Source organism: Orcinus orca, unplaced genomic scaffold, assembly GCF_937001465.1.
Source record: "Orcinus orca unplaced genomic scaffold, mOrcOrc1.1 scaffold_134, whole genome shotgun sequence".
Lineage (NCBI taxonomy): Eukaryota > Metazoa > Chordata > Mammalia > Artiodactyla > Delphinidae > Orcinus > Orcinus orca.
Genome location: NW_026044033.1, coordinates 134,030 through 150,954, shown reverse-complemented (window position 1 = coordinate 150,954; position 16,925 = coordinate 134,030). Strand labels below are relative to the sequence as shown.

The window sequence follows — 16,925 nt, the reverse complement described above, 5'->3', positions numbered from 1 at the left end:
GTTTACAAGAGCCTCGTTTACGGTACACGTTCAATATCGCAGAAAGTGAAAAATGGATAAAGAAGTTGTGGTACTTACGTACAATGCAATATCACTCAGCAATGAAATCTATGTCATCAGGCCCGTGGCAGCATAATGAGTGGATTCAGGTATGATGATTCTAACTGAAATAAGTCACACAGAAAAAGAAACATCATAAGATATCACTAATACACGGAATGTAAACTTGGCTACACAGGAACTGAATTACAAAACAGAACAGGGTCTCAAATTTAGAAAACCAACTTATGCTTGCTTAAGGGGAAAGGTGAGTTGGGGTGCTGCATAAAACCAGAGATTGAAATGAGCACAGATAAAGTTCCTTAAGCCAAATATGTAATAGACAAGAGCTACTCCTTGCTCAACGAAATGGACTCAACACCCCATTTAAATGCCTAAGAATGTACCTGACTAGTAAGTATCTTTAAACCTATGGATTGCTATGTCTCCGAAAGAGAATCAAGCATGTGTACAGGGGCATAAACGCAGCAGTGATAGGATTGCAGAGGTTCAGTGAGCAAATGAAGGCCCTTTGAAGTCATATTGCATGGTACCCATTCCACGGGTCTCAACTCTCCAGGTTTAAGGGATTCTTCCTTCAGCTAAAACATGCATGTGGAACCCAGAGTATGATCAACCATGTGATCGGGAGACGTGTTCCAATATGTCTCAGTTTTCGTCCCCTGGTACTCGGGTGCAACATTCCAGACGCTTTACTAACACTCTCCCGACTTGGAGAGTCAGTGCCTTTAACCTCCTGTTTGGCCCAGTTTGCAATTTCCACGGAAGATGAACAGGAATAGGGAGAACCAATGAGAGACTTGGCTGGAGGTGTCTGGACGGGCAAATTTAACTCTCATTTCCCACCAGGAAGAGGAATTAACCAAAGGCTCAGCGTGCCGTGCCAGAACCAGATTAGGGCCTGAAGCAATCCTGCGGTGTTGCGGCCAGCTCACAAGAAAGCGAGTTGAAGAAAGGAGCTCAGGGGCACTGTAATTCACAAACGTGCAGAATTATAAATGACAGCTATCATCCAAAAATATACTGAAGTAAGGCTGCCAAGAGGATTTGAAAGTGGGGCAGAATTGCAGGAAACCGATTTCAGGAGGTAGACTGGAATTGCATTTAAAGCATAGGAAAAGAGGCAGAACGTCCACAATCATGCACTTGGCCAAAAAGGGCGTATGCGTTTTTTCCTGAATATATTCAGGAAAAAACGCATACGCGCCTTTTGGTCAACCAAGCAAGCTTGGAAAGGATATCTGCACTACAATGAAGTCTCACTTCCCCCCGGTCAAAAGGGCCATCTGAAAAAAGTGTAAAATCCAGAAAGGCAGGACAGGCCATGGAGAACTGGGAGCCTTGTTATGCTGATGGGTGGGATGTAAATTGCCAACAGCCACTCAGGAGAAGTGTATGGTGTTTCCTGAAACATCTAAAAAACAGAGAAACAGAGCCTAGGGCACTTCCACTTATGGTCCTATAGCTTAGGGAAATGAAAATCAAAAAGACACAGCCACCCCAAACTTTGGGACGGCTCTGTTTACAAGAACCTCATTTACAGTACAAGTTCAATATCGCAGAAAGTGAAAAATGGATAAAGAAGTTGTGGTACTTACGTACAATGCAATATCACTCAGCAATGAAATCTATGTCATCAGGCCCATAGCAGCATAATGAGTGGATTCAGGTATGATGATTCTAACTGAAATAAGTCACACAGAAAAAGAAACATCATAAGATATCACTAATACACGGAATGTAAACTTGGCTACATAGGAACTGGATTACAAAACAGAAGAGGTTCTCAAATTAAGAAAACCAACTTATGCTTGCTTAAGGGGAAAGGTGAGTTGGGGTGCTGCATAAAACCAGAGATTGAAATGAGCACAGGTAAAGTTCCTTAAGCCAAATATGGAATAGACAAGAACTACTTCTTGCTCAACGAAATGGACTCAACACCCCATATTAAACGCCTAAGAATGTACCTGACTAGTAAGTATCTTAAAACCTATGGATTGCTATGTCTCCGAAAGAGAATCAAGCATGTGTACAGGGGCATAAACGCAGCAGTGATAGGATTGCAGAGGTTCGGTGAGCAAATGAAGATCCTTTCAAGTCATATTGCATGGTACCCATTCCACGGGTCTCTACTCTCCAGGTTTAAGGGATTCTTCCTTCAGCTCAAACATGCATGTGGAACCCAGAGTATGATCAACCATGTGATCGGGAGACGTGTTCCAATATGTCTCAGTTTTCGTCCCCTGGTACTCGGGTGCAACATTCCAGACGCTTTACTAACACTCTCCCGACTTGGAGAGTCAGTGCCTTTAACCTCCTGTTTGGCCCAGTTTGCAATTTCCGCAGAAGATGAACAGGAATAGGGAGAACCAATGAGAGACCAGCTGGAGGTGTCTGGACTGGCAAATTTAACTCTCATTTCCCACCAGGAAGAGGAATTAACCAAAGGCTCAGTGTGCCGTGCCGGAACCAGATTAAGGCCTGAAGCATTCCTGCGGTGTTGTGGCCAGCTCACAAGAAAGCGAGTTGAAGAAAGGAGCTCAGGGGCACTGTAATTCACAGACCTGCAGAGTTATAAATGACAGCTATCGTCCAAAAATATACTGAAGTAAGGCTGCCAAGAGGACTTGAAAGCGGGGCAGAATTGCAGGAAACCGATTTCAGCAGGTAGACTGGAATTGCATTTAAAGCATAGGAAAAGAGGCAGAACGTCGACAATGATGCACTTGGCCAAAAAGGCCGTATGCGTTTTTTCCTGAATCTATTCAGGAAAAAACGTATACGGCCTTTTTGGCCAACCAAGCAAGCTTGCAAAGGAAATCTGCACTACAATGAAGTCTCACTTCCCCCCGGTCAAAAGGGCCATCTGAAAAAAGTGTAAAATCCAGAAAGGCAGGACAGGCCATGGAGAACTGGCAGCCTTGTTATGCTGATGGGTGGGATGTAAATTGCCAAAAGCCACTTAGGAGAAGTGTATGGTGTTTCCTGAAACATCTAAAAAACAAAGAAACAGAGCCTAGGGCACTTCCACTTATTGTCCTATAGCTTAGGGAAATTAAAATCAAAAAGACACAGCCACCCCAAAGTTTGGGATGGCTCTGTTTACAAGAACCTCATTTACAGTACAAGTTCAATATCGCAGAAAGTGAAAAATGGATAAAGAAGTTGTGGTACTTACGTACAATGCAATATCACTCAGCAATGAAATCTATGTCAACAGGCCCGTAGCAGCATAATGAGTGGATTCAGGTATGATGATTCTAACTGAAATAAGTCACACAGAAAAGGAAACATCATAAGATATCACTAACACATGGAATGTAAACTTGGCTACACAGGAACTGGATTACAAAACAGAACAGGGTCTCAAATGTAGAAAACCAACTTATGCTTGCTTAAGGGGAAAGGTGAGTTGGGGTGCTGCATGAAACCAGAGACTGAAATGAGCACAGATAAAGTTCCTTAAGCCAAATATGTAATAGAGAAGAGCTACTGCTTGCTCAACCAAATGGACTCAACACCCCATATTAAATGCCTAAGAATGTATCTGACGAGTAAGTATCTTAAAACCTATAGATGGCTATGTCTCTGAAAGAGAATCAAGCGTGTGTACAGGGCATAAAAGCAGCAGTGATAGGATTGGAGAGGTTCGGTGAGCAAATGAAGACCCTTTGAAGTCATATTTCATGGTACCCATTCCACGGGTCTCAACTCTCCAGGTTTAAGGGATTCTTCCTTCAGCTAAAACATGCATGTGGAACCCAGAGTATGATCAACCATGTGATCGGGAGATGTGTTCCAATATGTCTCAGTTTCGTCCCCTGGTACTCGGGTGTAATATTCCAGACGCTTTACTAACACTCTCCCGACTTGGAGAGTCAGTGCCTTTAACCTCCTCTTTGGCCAAGTTTGCAATTTCTGCGGAAGATGAAGAGGAATAGGTAGAACCAATTAGAGACTAGCTGGAGCTGTGTGGACGGGCAAATTTAACTCTCATTTCCCACCAGGAAGAGGAATTAACCAAAGGCTCAGCGTGCCGTGCCGGAACCAGATTAGGGCCTGAAGCAATCCTGCGGTGTTGCGGCCAGCTCACAAGAAAGCGAGTTGAAGAAAGGAGCTCAGGGGCACTGTAATTCACAAACCTGCAGAGTTATAAATGACAGCTATCGTCCAAAAATATACTGAAGTAAGGCTGCCAAGAGGACTTGAAAGCGGGGCAGAATTGCAGGAAACCGATTTCAGGAGGTTGACTGGAATTGCATTTAAAGCATAGGAAAAGAGGCAGAACGTCCACAATCATGCACTTGGCCAAAAAGTGCGTATGCGTTTTTTCCTGCATATATTCAGGAAAAAACGCATACGCACTTTTTGGCCAACCAAGCAAGCTTGCAAAGGAAATCTGCACTACAAAGAAGTCTCACTTCCCCCCTGTCAAAAGGGCCATCTGAAAAAAGTGTAAAATCCAGAAAGGCAGGACAGGCCATGGAGAACTGGGAGCCTTGTTTTGCTGATGGGCAGAATGTAAATTGCCAACAGCCACTCCGGAGAAGTGTATGGTGTTTCCTGAAACATCTAAGAAACCAAGCAACAGAGCCTAGGGCACTTCCACTTATGGTCCTATAGATTAGGGAAATTAAAATCAAAAAGACACAGCCACCCCAACGTTTGGGACGGCTCTGTTTACAAGAGCCTCGTTTACGGTACACGTTCAATATCGCAGAAAGTGAAAAATGGATAAAGAAGTTGTGGTACTTACGTACAATGCAATATCACTCAGCAATGAAATCTATGTCATCAGGCCCGTGGCAGCATAATGAGTGGATTCAGGTATGATGATTCTAACTGAAATAAGTCACACAGAAAAAGAAACATCATAAGATATCACTAATACACGGAATGTAAACTTGGCTACACAGGAACTGAATTACAAAACAGAACAGGGTCTCAAATTTAGAAAACCAACTTATGCTTGCTTAAGGGGAAAGGTGAGTTGGGGTGCTGCATAAAACCAGAGATTGAAATGAGCACAGATAAAGTTCCTTAAGCCAAATATGGAATAGACAAGAGCTACTCCTTGCTCAACGAAATGGACTCAACACCCCATTTAAATGCCTAAGAATGTACCTGACTAGTAAGTATCTTAAAACCTATGGATTGCTATGTCTCCGAAAGAGAATCAAGCATGTGTACAGGGGCATAAACGCAGCAGTGATAGGATTGCAGAGGTTCAGTGAGCAAATGAAGACCCTTTGAAGTCATATTGCATGGTACCCATTCCACGGGTCTCAACTCTCCAGGTTTAAGGGATTCTTCCTTCAGCTAAAACATGCGTGTGGAACCCAGAGTATGATCAACCATGTGATCGGGAGACGTGTTCCAATATGTCTCAGTTTTCGTCCCCTGGTACTCGGGTGCAACATTCCAGACACTTTACTAACACTCTCCCGACTTGGAGAGTCAGTGCCTTTAACCTCCTGTTTGGCCCAGTTTGCAATTTCCACGGAAGATGAACAGGAATAGGGAGAACCAATGAGAGACTAGCTGGAGGTGTCTGGACGGGCAAATTTAACTCTCATTTCCCACCAGGAAGAGGAATTAACCAAAGGCTCAGCGTGCCGTGCCAGAAACCAGATTAGGGCCTGAAGCAATCCTGCGGTGTTGCGGCCAGCTCACAAGAAAGCGAGTTGAAGAAAGGAGCTCAGGGGCACTGTAATTCACAAACGTGCAGAATTATAAATGACAGCTATCATCCAAAAAATATACTGAAGTAAGGCTGCCAAGAGGACTTGAAAGTGGGGCAGAATTGCAGGAAAACCGATTTCAGGAGGTAGGCTGGAATTGCATTTAAAGCATAGGAAAAGAGGCAGAACGTCGACAATGATGCACTTGGCCAAAAAGGGCGTATGCGTTTTTTCCTGAATATATTCAGGAAAAAACGTATACGCCCTTTTTGGCCAACCAAGCAAGCTTGCAAAGGAAAATCTGCACTACAATGAAGTCTCACTTCCCCCCCGGTCAAAAGGGCCATCTGAAAAAAGTGTAAAATCCAGAAAGGCAGGACAGGCCATGGAGAACTGGCAGCCTTGTTATGCTGATGGGCGGGATGTAAATTGCCAACAGCCACTCAGGAGAAGTGTATGGTGTTTCCTGAAACATCTAAAAAACAAAGAAACAGAGCCTAGGGCACTTCCACTTATTGTCCCTATAGCTTAGGGAAATGAAAATCAAAAAGACACAGCCACCCCAAAGTTTGGGACGGCTCTGTTTACAAGAACCTCATTTACAGTACAAGTTCAATATCGCAGAAAGTGAAAAATTGATAAAGAAGTTGTGGTACTTACGTACAATGCAATATCACTCAGCAATGAAATCTATGTCAACAGGCCCGTAGCAGCATAATGAGTGGATTCAGGTATGATGATTCTAACTGAAATAAGTCACACAGAAAAGGAAACATCATAAGATATCACTAACACATGGAATGTAAACTTGGCTACACAGGAACTGGATTACAAAACAGAACAGGGTCTCAAATGTAGAAAACCAACTTATGCTTGCTTAAGGGGAAAGGTGAGTTGGGGTGCTGCATGAAACCAGAGACTGAAATGAGCACAGATAAAGTTCCTTAAGCCAAATATGTAATAGAGAAGAGCTACTGCTTGCTCAACCAAATGGACTCAACACCCCATATTAAATGCCTAAGAATGTACCTGACGAGTAAGTATCTTAAAACCTATAGATGGCTATGTCTCTGAAAGAGAATCAAGCGTGTGTACAGGGGCATAAAAGCAGCAGTGATAGGATTGGAGAGGTTCGGTGAGCAAATGAAGACCCTTTGAAGTCATATTTCATGGTACCCATTCCACGGGTCTCAACTCTCCAGGTTTAAGGGATTCTTCCTTCAGCTAAAACATGCATGTGGAACCCAGAGTATGATCAAACCATGTGATCGGGAGATGTGTTCCAATATGTCTCAGTTTTCGTCCCCTGGTACTCGGGTGTAATATTCCAGACGCTTTACTAACACTCTCCCGACTTGGAGAGTCAGTGCCTTTAACCTCCTCTTTGGCCAAGTTTGCAATTTCTGCGGAAGATGAAGAGGAATAGGTAGAACCAATTAGAGACTAGCTGGAGGTGTGTGGACGGGCAAATTTACTCTCATTTCCCACCAGGAAGAGGAATTAACCAAAGGCTCAGCGTGCCGTGCCGGAACCAGATTAGGGCCTGAAGCAATCCTGCGGTGTTGCGGCCAGCTCACAAGAAAGCGAGTTGAAGAAAGGAGCTCAGGGGCACTGTAATTCACAAACCTGCAGAGTTATAAATGACAGCTATCGTCCAAAAATATACTGAAGTAAGGCCTGCCAAGAGGGACTTGAAAGCGGGGCAGAATACCGATTTCAGGAGGTAGGCTGGAATTGCATTTAAAGCATAGGAAAAGAGGCAGAACGTCCACAATCATGCACTTGGCCAAAAAGGGCGTATGCGTTTTTTCCTGCATATATTCAGGAAAAAACGCATACGCCCTTTTTGGCCAACCAAGCAAGCTTGCAAAGGAAATCTGCACTACAAAGAAGTCTCACTTCCCCCCTGTCAAAAGGGCCATCTGAAAAAAGTGTAAAATCCAGAAAGGCAGGACAGGCCATGGAGAACTGGGAGCCTTGTTTTGCTGATGGGCGGGATGTAAATTGCCAACAGCCACTCCGGAGAAGTGTATGGTGTTTCCTGAAACATCTAAGAAACCAAGCAACAGAGCCTAGGGCACTTCCACTTATGGTCTTATAGATTAGGGAAATTAAAATCAAAAAGACACAGCCACCCCAACGTTTGGGACGGCTCTGTTTACAAGAGCCTCGTTTACGGTACACGTTCAATATCGCAGAAAGTGAAAAATGGATAAAGAAGTTGTGGTACTTACGTACAATGCAATATCACTCAGCAATGAAATCTATGTCATCAGGCCCGTGGCAGCATAATGAGTGGATTCAGGTATGATGATTCTAACTGAAATAAGTCACACAGAAAAAGAAACATCATAAGATATCACTAATACACGGAATGTAAACTTGGCTACACAGGAACTGAATTACAAAACAGAACAGGGTCTCAAATTTAGAAAACCAACTTATGCTTGCTTAAGGGGAAAGGTGAGTTGGGGTGCTGCATAAAACCAGAGATTGAAATGAGCACAGATAAAGTTCCTTAAGCCAAATATGTAATAGACAAGAGCTACTCCTTGCTCAACGAAATGGACTCAACACCCCATTTAAATGCCTAAGAATGTACCTGACTAGTAAGTATCTTTAAACCTATGGATTGCTATGTCTCCGAAAGAGAATCAAGCATGTGTACAGGGGCATAAACGCAGCAGTGATAGGATTGCAGAGGTTCAGTGAGCAAATGAAGGCCCTTTGAAGTCATATTGCATGGTACCCATTCCACGGGTCTCAACTCTCCAGGTTTAAGGGATTCTTCCTTCAGCTAAAACATGCATGTGGAACCCAGAGTATGATCAACCATGTGATCGGGAGACGTGTTCCAATATGTCTCAGTTTTCGTCCCCTGGTACTCGGGTGCAACATTCCAGACGCTTTACTAACACTCTCCCGACTTGGAGAGTCAGTGCCTTTAACCTCCTGTTTGGCCCAGTTTGCAATTTCCACGGAAGATGAACAGGAATAGGGAGAACCAATGAGAGACTTGGCTGGAGGTGTCTGGACGGGCAAATTTAACTCTCATTTCCCACCAGGAAGAGGAATTAACCAAAGGCTCAGCGTGCCGTGCCAGAACCAGATTAGGGCCTGAAGCAATCCTGCGGTGTTGCGGCCAGCTCACAAGAAAGCGAGTTGAAGAAAGGAGCTCAGGGGCACTGTAATTCACAAACGTGCAGAATTATAAATGACAGCTATCATCCAAAAATATACTGAAGTAAGGCTGCCAAGAGGATTTGAAAGTGGGGCAGAATTGCAGGAAACCGATTTCAGGAGGTAGACTGGAATTGCATTTAAAGCATAGGAAAAGAGGCAGAACGTCCACAATCATGCACTTGGCCAAAAAGGGCGTATGCGTTTTTTCCTGAATATATTCAGGAAAAAACGCATACGCGCCTTTTGGTCAACCAAGCAAGCTTGGAAAGGATATCTGCACTACAATGAAGTCTCACTTCCCCCCGGTCAAAAGGGCCATCTGAAAAAAGTGTAAAATCCAGAAAGGCAGGACAGGCCATGGAGAACTGGGAGCCTTGTTATGCTGATGGGTGGGATGTAAATTGCCAACAGCCACTCAGGAGAAGTGTATGGTGTTTCCTGAAACATCTAAAAAACAGAGAAACAGAGCCTAGGGCACTTCCACTTATGGTCCTATAGCTTAGGGAAATGAAAATCAAAAAGACACAGCCACCCCAAACTTTGGGATGGCTCTGTTTACAAGAACCTCATTTATGGTACAAGTTCAATATCGCAGAAAGTGAAAAATGGATAAAGAAGTTGTGGTACTTACGTACAATGCAATATCACTCAGCAATGAAATCTATGTCATCAGGCCCATAGCAGCATAATGAGTGGATTCAGGTATGATGATTCTAACTGAAATAAGTCACACAGAAAAAGAAACATCATAAGATATCACTAATACACGGAATGTAAACTTGGCTACATAGGAACTGGATTACAAAACAGAAGAGGTTCTCAAATTAAGAAAACCAACTTATGCTTGCTTAAGGGGAAAGGTGAGTTGGGGTGCTGCATAAAACCAGAGATTGAAATGAGCACAGGTAAAGTTCCTTAAGCCAAATATGGAATAGACAAGAACTACTTCTTGCTCAACGAAATGGACTCAACACCCCATATTAAACGCCTAAGAATGTACCTGACTAGTAAGTATCTTAAAACCTATGGATTGCTATGTCTCCGAAAGAGAATCAAGCATGTGTACAGGGGCATAAACGCAGAAGTGATAGGATTGCAGAGGTTCGGTGAGCAAATGAAGACCCTTTGAAGTCATATTGCATGGTACCCATTCCACGGGTCTCAACTCTCCAGGTTTAAGGGATTCTTCCTTCAGCTCAAACATGCATGTGGAACCCAGAGTATGATCAACCATGTGATCGGGAGACGTGTTCCAATATGTCTCAGTTTTCGTCCCCTGGTACTCGGGTGCAACATTCCAGACGCTTTACTAACACTCTCCCGACTTGGAGAGTCAGTGCCTTTAACCTCCTGTTTGGCCAAGTTTGCAATTTCCGCGGAAGATGAACAGGAATAGGGAGAACCAATGAGAGACCAGCTGGAGGTGTCTGGACTGGCAAATTTAACTCTCATTTCCCACCAGGAAGAGCAATTAACCAAAGGCTCAGCGTGCCGTGCCGGAACCAGATTAGGGCCTGAAGCAATCCTGCGGTGTTGTGGCCAGCTCACAAGAAAGCGAGTTGAAGAAAGGAGCTCAGGGGCACTGTAATTCACAGACCTGCAGAGTTATAAATGACAGCTATCGTCCAAAAATATACTGAAGTAAGGCTGCCAAGAGGACTTGAAAGCGGGGCAGAATTGCAGGAAACCGATTTCAGCAGGTAGACTGGAATTGCATTTAAAGCATAGGAAAAGAGGCAGAACGTCGACAATGATGCACTTGGCCAAAAAGGGCGTATGCGTTTTTTCCTGAATCTATTCAGGAAAAAACGTATACGCCCTTTTTGGCCAACCAAGCAAGCTTGCAAAGGAAATCTGCACTACAATGAAGTCTCACTTCCCCCCGGTCAAAAGGGCCATCTGAAAAAAGTGTAAAATCCAGAAAGGCAGGACAGGCCATGGAGAACTGGCAGCCTTGTTATGCTGATGGGCGGGATGTAAATTGCCAACAGCCACTCAGGAGAAGTGTATGGTGTTTCCTGAAACATCTAAAAAACAAAGAAACAGAGCCTAGGGCACTTCCACTTATTGTCCTATAGCTTTGAGAAATGAAAATCAAAAAGACACAGCCACCCCAAAGTTTGGGACGGCTCTGTTTACAAGAACCTCATTTACAGTACAAGTTCAATATCGCAGAAAGTGAAAAATGGATAAAGAAGTTGTGGTACTTACGTACAATGCAATATCACTCAGCAATGAAATCTATGTCAACAGGCCCGTAGCAGCATAATGAGTGGATTCAGGTATGATGATTCTAACTGAAATAAGTCACACAGAAAAGGAAACATCATAAGATATCACTAACACATGGAATGTAAACTTGGCTACACAGGGACTGGATTACAAAACAGAACAGGGTCTCAAATGTAGAAAACCAACTTATGCTTGCTTAAGGGGAAAGGTGAGTTGGGGTGCTGCATGAAACCAGAGACTGAAGTGAGCACAGATAAAGTTCCTTAAGCCAAATATGTAATAGAGAAGAGCTACTGCTTGCTCAACCAAATGGACTCAACACCCCATATTAAATGCCTAAGAATGTACCTGACGAGTAAGTATCTTAAAACCTATAGATGGCTATGTCTCTGAAAGAGAATCAAGCGTGTGTACAGGGGCATAAAAGCAGCAGTGATAGGATTGGAGAGGTTCGGTGAGCAAATGAAGACCCTTTGAAGGCATATTTCATGGTACCCATTCCACGGGTCTCAACTCTCCAGGTTTAAGGGATTCTTCCTTCAGCTAAAACATGCATGTGGAACCCAGAGTATGATCAACCATGTGATCGGGAGATGTGTTCCAATATGTCTCAGTTTTCGTCCCCTGGTACTCGGGTGTAATATTCCAGATGCTTTACTAACACTCTCCCGACTTGGAGAGTCAGTGCCTTTAACCTCCTCTTTGGCCAAGTTTGCAATTTCTGCGGAAGATGAAGAGGAATAGGTAGAACCAATTAGAGACTAGCTGGAGGTGTGTGGACGGGCAAATTTAACTGTCATTTCCCACCAGGAAGAGGAATTAACCAAAGGCTCAGCGTGCCGTGCCGGAACCAGATTAGGGCCTGAAGCAATCCTGCGGTGTTGCGGCCAGCTCACAAGAAAGCGAGTTGAAGAAAGGAGCTCAGGTGCACTGTAATTCACAAACCTGCAGAGTTATAAATGACAGCTATCGTCCAAAAATATACTGAAGTAAGGCTGCCAAGAGGACTTGAAAGCGGGGCAGAATTGCAGGAAACCGATTTCAGGAGGTAGACTGGAATTGCATTTAAAGCATAGGAAAAGAGGCAGAACGTCGACAATGATGCACTTGGCCAAAAAGGGCGTATGCGTTTTGTCCTGAATATATTCAGGAAAAAACACCTACGCGCTTTTTGGCCAACCAAGCAAGCTTGGAAAGGATATCTGCACTACAATGAAGTCTCACTTCCCCTCGGTCAAAAGGGCCATCTGAAAAAAAGTGTAAAATCCAGAAAGGCAGGACAGGCCATGGAGAACTGGGAGCCTTGTTATGCTGATGGGCGGGATGTAAATTGCCAACAGCCACTCCGGAGAAGTGTATGGTGTTTCCTGAAACATCTAAAAAACAAAGCAACAGAGCCTAGGGCACTTCCACTTATGGTCCTATAGCTTAGGGAAATTAAAATCAAAACGACACGGCCACCCCAAAGTTTGGGACGGCTCTGTTTACAAGAACCTCGTTTACGGTACAAGTTTAATATCACAGAAAGCGAAAAATGGATAAAGAAGTTGTGGTACTTACGTACAATGCAATATCACTCAGGAATGAAATTGATGTCATCAGGCCCATAGCAGCATAATGAGTGGATTCAGGTATGATGATTCTAACTGAAATAAGTCACACAGAAAAAGAAACATCATAAGTTGTCACTAATACACGGAATGTAAACTTGGCTACACAGGAACTGAATTACAAAACATAAGAGGGTCTCAAATTTAGAAAACCAACTTATGCTTGCTTAAGGGGAAAGGTGAGATGGGGTGCTGCATAAAACCAGAGATTGAAATGAGCACAGAGAAAGTTCCTTAAGCCAAATATGTAATAGACAAGAGCTACTCCTTGCTCAATGAAATGGACTCATCACCCCATATTAAACGCCTAAGAATGTACCTGACTAGTAAGTTTCTTAAAACTTATGGATTGCTATATCTCTAAAAGAGAATCCAGACTGTGTACAGGGGCATAAACGCAGCAGTGATATGATTGGAGAGGTTCGGTGAGCAAATGAAGACCCTTTGAAGTCATATTGCATGGTACCCATTCCACGGGTCTCAGCTCTCCAGGGTTAAGGGATTCTTCCTTCAGCTAAAACATGCATGTGGAACCCAGAGTATGATCAACCACGTGATCGGGAGACGTGTTCCAATATGTCTCAGTTTTCATCCACTGGTACTCGGGTGCAACATTCCAGACAATTTCCTAACACTCTCCCGACTTGGAGAGTCAGTGCCTTTAACCTCCTGTTTGGCCAAGTTTGCAATTTCTGTGGAATATTTCCAGGAATAGGGAGAACCAATGAGAGACTAGCTGGAGGTGTCTGGACGGGCAAATTTAACTCTCATTTCCCACCAGGAAGAGGAATTAAGCAAAGGTTCAGCGTGCCGTGCGGGAACTAGATTAGTGCTTGAAGCAATCCTGCGGTGTTGCGGCCAGCTCACAAGAAAGCGAATTGAAGAAAGGAGCTCAGGGGCACTGTAATTCACAAACCTGCAGAGTTATAAATGACAGCTATCATCCAAAAATATACTGAAGTAAGGCTGCCAAGAGGACTTGAAAGCGGGGCAGAATTGCAGGAAACCGATTTCAGGAGGTAGACTGGAATTGCATTTAAAGCATAGGAAAAGAGGCAGAACGTAGACAATGATGCACTTGGCCAAAAAGGGCGTATGCGTTTTTTCCTGACTATATTCAGGAAAAAACGCATACGCCCTTTTTGGCCACCAAGCAAGCTTGCAAAGGAAATCTGCACTACAATGAACTCTCACTTCCCCGCAGTCAAAAGGGCCATCTGAAAAAAGTGTAAAATCCAGAAAGGCACGACAGGCCATGGAGAAATGGGACCCTTGTTATGCAGATGGGCGGGATGTAAATTGCCAACAGCCACTCGGGAGAAGTGTATGGTGTTTCCTGAAACATCTAAAAAACAAAGCAACAGAGCCTAGGGCACTTCCACTTATGGTCCTATAGCTTAGGGAAATTAAAATCAAAAAGACACAGCCACCCCAAACTTTGGGACGGCTCTGTTTACAAGAACCTCGTTTACGGTACAAGTTCAATATCGTAAAGGTGAAAAATGGATAAAGAAGTTGTGGTACTTACGTACAATGCAATATCACTCAGCAATGAAGTCTATGTCATCAGGCCCGTAGCAGCATAATGAGTGGATTCACATATGATGATTCTAACTGAAATAAGTCACACAGAAAAAGAAACATCATAAGATATCACTAATACACGGAATGTAAACTTGGCTACACAGGAACTGAATTACAAAACAGAACAGGGTCTCAAATTTAGAAAACCAACTTATGCTTGCTTAAGGGGAAAGGTGACTTGGGGTGCTGCATAAAACCAGAGATTGAAATGAGCACAGATAAAGTTCCTTAAGCCAAATATGTAATAGACAAGAGCCACTCCTTGCTCAACAAAATGGACTCAACACCCCATATTAAACGCCTAAGAATGTACCTGACTAGTAAGTATCCTAAAACCTATGGATTGCTATGTGTCCGAAAGAGAATCAAGCATGTGTACAGGGGCATAAACGCAGCAGTGATAGGATTGGAGAGGTTCGGTGAGCAAATGTAGACCCTTTGAAGTCATATTGCATGGTACCCATTCCACGGGTCTCAACTCTCCAGGTTTAAGGGATTTTTCCTTCAGCTAAAACATGCATGTGGAACCCAGAGAATGATTAACTGTGTGATCAGGAGACGTGTTCTAATATGTCTCAGTTTTCGACCCCTGGTACTCGGGTGCAACATTCCAGACGCTTTACTAACACTCTCCAGACTTGGAGAGTCAGTGCCTTTAACCTCCTGTTTGGCCCAGTTTGCAATTTCTGCGGAAGATGAACAGGAATAGGGAGGACCAATGAGAGACTAGCTGGAGGTGTCTGGACGGGCAAATTTAACTCTATTTTCCCACCAGGAAGAGGAATTAACCAAAGGCTCAGCGTGCCATGCCGGAACCAGATTAGTGCCTGAAGCAATCCTGCGGTGTTGCGGCCAGCTCACAAGAAAGCGAATTGAAGAAAGGAGCTCAGGGGCACTATAATTCACAAACCTGCAGAGTTATAAATGACAGCTATCGTCAAAAAATATACTGAAGTAAGGCTGCCAAGAGGACTTGAAAGCGGGGCAGAATTGCAGGAAACCGATTTCAGGAGGTAGACTGGAATTGCATTTAAAGAATTGGAAAAGAGACAGAAGGTCGACAATGATGCACTTGGCCAAAAAGGGCGTATGCGTTTTTTCCTGAATATGTTCAGGAAAAAACGCATACGCACTTTTTGGCCAACCAAGCAAGCTTGCAAAGGAAATCTGCACTACAATGAAGTCTCACTTCCCCCCGGTGAAAAGGGCCATCTGAAAAAAGTGTAAAATCCAGACAGTCAGGACAGGTCATGGATTACTGGGAGCCTTGTTATGCTGATGCGCAGGATGTAAATTGCCAACAGCCACTCTGGAGAAGTGTATGGTGTTTCCTGAAACATCTAAAAAACAAAGCAACAGAGCCTAGGGCACTTCCACTTATGGTCCTATAGCTTAGGGAAAATAAAATCAAAAAGACACAGCCACCCCAAAGTTTGGGACGGCTCTGTTTACAAGAACCTCGTTTACGGTACAAGTTCAATATCGCAAAAAGTGAAAAATGGATAAAGAAGTTGTGGTATTTACGTACAATGCAATATCACTCAGCAATGAAATCTATGTCATCAGGCCCGTAGCAGCATAATGAGTGGATTCAGGTATGATGATTCTAACTGAAAAAAGTCACACAGAAAAAGAAACATCATAAGATATCACTAATACACGGAATGTAAACTTGGCTACACAGGAACTGAATTACAAAACAGAACAGGGTCTGAAATTTAGAAAACCAACTTATGCTTGCTTAAGGGGAAAGGTTAGTTGGGGTGCTGCATAAAACCAGAGATTGAAATGAGCACAGATAAAGTTCCTTAAGTCAAATATGTAATAGGCAAGAGCTACTCCTTGTTGAACGAAATGGACTCAACACCCCATATTAAATGCCTAAGTATGTAACTGACTAGTAAGTATCTTAAAACCTATGGATTGCTATGTCTCCGAAAGAGAATCAAGCGTGTGTACAGGGGCATAAACGCAGCAGTGATAGGATTGGAGAGGTTCAGTGAGCAAATGACCCTTTGAAGTCATATTGCATGGTACCCATTCCACGGGTCTCAACTCTCCAGGTTCAAGGGATTCTCCCTTCAGCTAAAACCTGCATGTGGAACCCAGAGTATGATCAACCGTGTGATTGGGAGATGTGTTCAAATATGTCTCAGTTCTCATCCCCTGGTACTCGGGTGCAACATTCCAGACTCTTTAGGGAGAACCAATGAGAGACTAGCTGGAGGTGTCTGGACGGGCAAATTTAACTCTCATTTCCCACCAGGAAGAAGAATTAACCAAAGGCTCAGCGTGACGTGCCGGAACCAGATTAGGGCCTGAAGCAATCCTGCGGTGTTGCGGCCAGCTCACAAGAAAGCGAGTTGAAGAAAGGAGCTCAGGGGCACTGTAATTCACAAACCTGCACAGTTATAAATGACAGCTATCATCCAAAAATATACTGAAGTAAGGCTGCCAAGAGGACTTGAAAGCGGGGCAGAATTGCAGGAAACCGATTTCAGGAGGTAGACTGGAATTGCATTTAAAGCATAAGAAAAGAGGCAGAAAGTGGACAATGATGCCCTTGGCCAAAAAG

General features: G+C 43.7%; 1 long non-coding RNA gene across 3 annotated transcripts in view; it reads left to right on the top strand.

Moving 5' to 3' along the window:
* Positions 1-16,925, top strand: part of LOC125963358 (uncharacterized) — a 437,328-nt gene that overhangs the window by 404,897 nt on the left and 15,506 nt on the right. The window contains exon 3 of one of the 3 annotated variants that reach the window (XR_007475219.1): positions 8,768-8,829. The exons of 1 other annotated variant lie outside the window; for it this stretch is intronic. This is a non-coding gene — a long non-coding RNA (uncharacterized LOC125963358). Of the gene's footprint in view, positions 1-870; positions 933-8,767; positions 8,830-16,925 lie in introns of those variants that run through there. One more of the 3 variants, XR_007475220.1, reaches the window with a different exon arrangement.